Source organism: Ranitomeya imitator, chromosome 3 (genome assembly GCF_032444005.1).
Source record: "Ranitomeya imitator isolate aRanImi1 chromosome 3, aRanImi1.pri, whole genome shotgun sequence".
NCBI lineage: Eukaryota > Metazoa > Chordata > Amphibia > Anura > Dendrobatidae > Ranitomeya > Ranitomeya imitator.
Genome location: NC_091284.1, coordinates 797,705,727 through 797,711,726, shown reverse-complemented (window position 1 = coordinate 797,711,726; position 6,000 = coordinate 797,705,727).

Here is a 6,000-nt window from a genome sequence, read left to right as displayed (position 1 = left end):
ATTTCGGAGGAGGCAGGGAAGAGGATCTGTAATTTAGGCTATGTGGAGGGAGATGGAGCATAAGGGAAGAGGAAATGGAGAAGCTGTCAGCAAGGCTAGGTGGGGGTATATTCAGCAGTCTAGGTGCAGCAGCAGCAGAGAGGAGCATTGAGGGGCTGTCAATCAGGAAAGATAGGAAGAGATTCCACAAAAGGGAGGAACACTCCTTGACATCTGTCAACAAGGCTAGGTGGATGTACAGGTCCTTCTCAAAAAATTAGCATATAGTGTTAAATTTCATTATTTACCATAATGTAATGATTACAATTAAACTTTCATATATTATAGATTCATTATCCACCAACTGAAATTTGTCAGGTCTTTTATTGTTTTAATACTGATGATTTTGGCATACAACTCCTGATAACCCAAAAAACCTGTCTCAATAAATTAGCATATTTCACCCATCCAATCAAATAAAAGTGTTTTTTAATAACAAACAAAAAAACCAACAAATAATAATGTTCAGTTATGCACTCAATACTTGGTCGGGAATCCTTTGGCAGAAATGACTGCTTCAATGCGGCGTGGCATGGAGGCAATCAGCCTGTGACACTGCTGAGATGTTATGGAGGCCCAGGATGCTTCAATAGCGGCCTTAAGCTCATCCAGAGTGTTGGGTCTTGCGTCTCTCAACTTTCTCTTCACAATATCCCACAGATTCTCTATGGGGTTCAGGTCAGGAGAGTTGGCAGGCCAATTGAGCACAGTAATACCATGGTCAGTAAACCATTTACCAGTGGTTTTGGCACTGTGAGCAGGTGCCAGGTCGTGCTGAAAAATGAAATCTTCATCTCCATAAAGCATTTCAGCCGATGGAAGCATGAAGTGCTCCAAAATCTCCTGATAGCTAGCTGCATTGACCCTGCCCTTGATGAAACACAGTGGACCAACACCAGCAGCTGACATGGCACCCCACACCATCACTGACTGTGGGTACTTGACACTGGACTTCAGGCATTTTGGCATTTCCTTCTCCCCAGTCTTCCTCCAGACTCTGGCACCTTGATTTCCGAATGACATGCAAAATTTGCTTTCATCAGAAAAAAGTACTTGGGACCACTTAGCAACAGTCCAGTGCTGCTTCTCTGTAGCTCAAAAGTGGCTTTACCTGGGGAATGCGGCACCTGTAACCCATTTCCTGCACACGCCTGTGCACGGTGGCTCTGGATGTTTCCACACCAGACTCAGTCCACTGCTTCCTCAGGTTCCCCAAGGTCTGGAATCGGTCCTTCTCCACAATCTTCCTCAGGGTCCGGTCTCCTCTTCTCGTTGTACAGCGTTTTCTGCCACATTGTTTCCTTCCAACAGACTTACCATTGAGGTGCCTTGATACAGCACTCTGGGAACAGCCTATTTGTTGAGAAATTTCTTTCTGGGTCTTACCCTCTTGCTTGAGGGTGTCAATGATGGCCTTCTTGACATCTGTCAGGTCGCTAGTCTTACCCATGATGGGGGTTTTGAGTAATGAACCAGGCAGGGAGTTTATAAAAGCCTCAGGTATCTTTTGCATGTGTTTAGAGTTAATTAGTTGATTCAGAAGATTAGGGTAATAGGTCGTTTAGAGAACCTTTTCTTGATATGCTAATTTATTGAGACAGGTTTTTTGGGTTATCAGGAGTTGTATGCCAAAATCATCAGTATTAAAACAATAAAAGACGTGACAAATTTCAGTTGGTGGATAATGAATCTATAATATATGAAAGTTTAATTGTAATCATTACATTATGGTAAATAATGAAATTTAACACTATATGCTAATTATTTGAGAAGGACCTGTAGATTCGGCAGCAGTAGGGAGGTGGGACACTGAGGAGCTGTCAGCAAGGTCAGGTGGATGTAGATTCAGCAGCAGTAGGGAGGTGGGACACTGAGGAGCTGTCACCAAGATTAGGTGGATGAAGATTCAACAGCAGTAGGGAGGTGGGACACTGAGGAGCTGTCAGCAAGGCTAGGTGGATGTAGATTCAACAGCAATAGGGAGGTGGGACACTGAGGAGCTGTCACCAAGGTTAGGTGGATGTAGATTCAGCAGCAGTAGGGAGGTGGGACACTGAGGAGCTGTCAGCAAGGTCAGGTGGATGTAGATTCAGCAGCAGTAGGGAGGCGGGACACTGAGGAGCTGTCAGCAAGGTCAGGTGGATGTAGATTCGGCAGCAGTAGGGAGGTGGGACACTGAGGAGCTGTCACCAAGATTAGGTGGATGAAGATTCAACAGCAGTAGGGAGGTGGGACACTGAGGAGCTGTCAGCAAGGCTAGGTGGATGTAGATTCAACAGCAGTAGGGAGGTGGGACACTGAGGAGCTGTCAGCAAGGCTAGGTGGATGTAGATTCAACAGCAGTAGGGAGGTGGGACACTGAGGAGCTGTCAGCAAGGCTAGGTGGATGTAGATTCAGCAGCAGTAGGGAGGTGGGACACTGAGGAGCTGTCACCAAGATTAGGTGGATGAAGATTCAACAGCAGTAGGGAGGTGGGACACTGAGGAGCTGTCAGCAAGGCTAGGTGGATGTAGATTCAACAGCAGTAGGGAAGTGGGATACTGAGGAGCTGTCAGCAAGGTTAGGTGGGTGTAGATTCAGCAGCAGTAGGGAGGTGGGACACTGAGGACCTGTCAGCAAGGTCAGGTGGATGTAGATTCAGCAGCAGTAGGGAGGTGGGACACTGAGGAGCTGTCAGCAAGGTCATGTGGATGTAGATTCAGCAGCAGTAGGGAGGTGGAATACTGAGGAGCTGTCAGCAAGGCTAAGTGGATGCAGATTCAGCAGCAGTAGGGAGATGGGACACTGAGGAGCTGTCAGCAAGGTCAGGTGGGTGCAGATTCAGCAGCAGTAGGGAGGTGGGACACTGAGGAGCTGTCAGCAAGGCTAGGTGGATGTAGATTCAACAGCAGTAGGGAAGTGGGATACTGAGGAGCTGTCAGCAAGGTTAGGTGGGTGTAGATTCAGCAGCAGTAGGGAGGTGGGACACTGAGGACCTGTCAGCAAGGTCAGGTGGGTGTAGATTCAGAAGTCTAGGTAAACAAACATTCAGCAGCAGCAGAGAGGAGGAGCATTGAAGGGTTGTCAATCAGGAAAGATAGGAGATTCCAGAAAAGGGAGGAAAAACACTGAGGAGCTGTCAGCAAGGCTAGGTGGGTGTAGATTTAGCAGTCCAGGTGGACAAAGATTCAGCAACAGAGAAGAGGAGCATTGAAGGGCTGTCAATCAATAAAGATAGGAGATTCTGCAAAAGGGAGGAGGAACACTGAGGAGCTGTCAACAAAGCTAGGAGAGTGTAGATTGAGCACAGTAGGGAGGAGGGACAATGAGGAGCTACCAAAAAGGCTAGGTGGGTGAAGATTCAGCATCGGCAGGGATGAGAAGCATTGGGGTGTTGTCAATAAGGCAAAGTGGGAGGAGATTCATCAGGGAAGAGGGACAATGAGGCGCTGTCAATCAGGCTAGATGGTTGGAGATTAAGTAAACTTTCACAAATAATTATACAACCATTCTGACATGGATTTTGGTGATAGCCTGCTTACTGTTTTACATACTACAGGAGTACCATATCTTCTCCGCCCACCTCCTTTACTTACAAGCCACATAGATTTTATTGCTGGCCTCTGTTCAACTATCTATCGCCAACCACTGGGAAAAGTATCCCTGTCCCTGCAGTTTTATATGGAGCCTCAATCCAAAACACTTCCTGCAGCCTCTAACTTCACAGGTTAGTGCATCAGTGTCTATCATGGGGGCATCTGCGACTGACACTTTGAGAGGAATCTCTCAGGGACATCTGAGGACTGTGGGTTGGTATTTAACTGAAGAGCATTTGTACCTGGCAATATTAAAAGGAATGTTGGACTTAAATATTGAAATTTAAAAAATGTAGGCTGCCATGGAAACCTAACTATGCTGTTTTGGGATCATCACTTTCTCTCTAGTACACATGTTAAAATGGGGTGGCCAGGAAAAATAGGGTAATTAATAAAAAAAAAAAAAAAAAAAAGCATGTACGGACCCATTTCAATAGAATTCCTAAATAGTTATAGATTTTTGGGGTAGCAAAGATGTATATCATATCCAAAGTAAACCATGTGCTATGATGTTCGCCTCCCCCTGACGAAGCTGTACGCGAAACACGCGTTGGGGTATTGGGCAAGGTGGTTGTTTAGGACATCATAGCACATGGTTTACTTGATCTGTGTATGCCCATTTGCCTGCACTTGGGTGTATCTCTTCTGACTGAGGGGTATTCAGTCAATGGAGAGATATTTATAACTGTAGTGCCCTATATCTGTGTTTTTATGGTTTTTAAAGGGGTTGTTTTATGGGATGTTTTGGTATACCTATCTGTCAATAATATGTGAGGCAGTGACCAGTGTCACATGTGAGGGTCACAGTATGTTCCCCCCAGGATGCGCACGGAGGCGTATTGAGGCCATGGGAGAGCACTGCAGTCACAGGTGTAGCTGTGATTGCAATGCAGAATAAGAGTGAGTATAGGTCCTGGAAAAGCTATCTGTCCAAGGCAGAATTAAGGAAACCTGCTGGGCTTTTATTTTTGAAACGGACTATAGGATGGTAGTGGGGCAGTGTTTCCTTCCTGGCCTGGTTTTCCGTGTGGCCAGAGACCACAGGTTGCTTGTAAAAAATCCTGAAGCAGACGGTTGGGTGTGTCAGGGTCAGAGTCAGTTTGGTGTTTGCTAGTGTGCAGAGCAGTCTGCTCTGCAGAGCTCCACCTGTGTGAGGCAACACAGGCAAGCGGAGCCAAACAGCCAAGGCAGCTGGAAAGGCCTGGCGCCCACAGCGGTGCAGTCACCCACAGCAACTGGTCTTGGAGGTGGACTGACGAGTTTATCAGCTGCAAACTGGAGGATATGGTTCCCGGCTGCGATCCGGAGGATATCGTGTACTGTGTATTGCTGTGAGCTAAACATTAAAGAGACTTTTGTTTGAAACTTTGCTGGGTCACTGCCTCACCACTGCATACGGTGCTACCAGTGCACTACAAATATTAAAGATTACATTTTTGTGAGACTATCTCAATAGACATGATTTGTTACTCCATCTGGTGGTAATGATTTGGATATAGGAAGAATAGTGCATCTGGGTTCAGGGTTTTATGTGACTCTGTGGCCACATGTTAGCTCGCTCCAGAGGTAAGCACATTTACAGTGCACATGCCCGACCACTACCTAACTCATTCCCAAAGGGACTGCAGAGCGTTGAGGCTCATTCTAAGAGATAAAAGATCCCTATTCTACCCCTCAGTGCAGGTCCCTGAGGTCGCACCCTCACTATCGGTAAGATTTCATCTATTCTTAGGATAGGTGATAACTTATCATCACTTGGCAACCTTTTAAAGGGTATGCTCACTAGGAGTCCCACTGACTTCAGGACCAAGAGTGTCCCATCAGCCGAACCCAACTGATCAGATGATTATGGCTAATTCTATCACGTAACGGAGTTGAAACTTATTATTCTGCTTCTGTCCTCATAGAGGAGGTAGATGGCGTTACATTCCCGTGCTGGATCTACAGCAGGGACAACTGTTTTTTTTTTACCTTAAGACAGTTGTCCTATCCACTTGAAGTCATTTCCCGGAGTATTTCTCCTTTCAGAGAGTTGCTTTGAACATCTTCTTTAAAATATATTTTTATTACTTCCAGGCTTATGTACAGGATCCTCATCTCCTATTCTAAACCCTGGTGTCTTGTTAGGTACTTCTATGTTGCTGCAAAAAACTAATATGTATTAATTAGCTTCTAATATTCCCAGGAAGCTTGTGTTCTCGTAGTAGAAGTTAATATAAATCTTACTTGTATAATTGATTTATTATTTAATTGCAGCTCAGTGAAGGAAATTTCATCTGTAACACATAGTGAAGTAGTAGTGAAGTAGCGCTAAATATCAGTGCCCTAATATAAAGGTCATTTTTAATGGGAAACTCCAGAAAAATCTATTTGTAGTCTTCATTC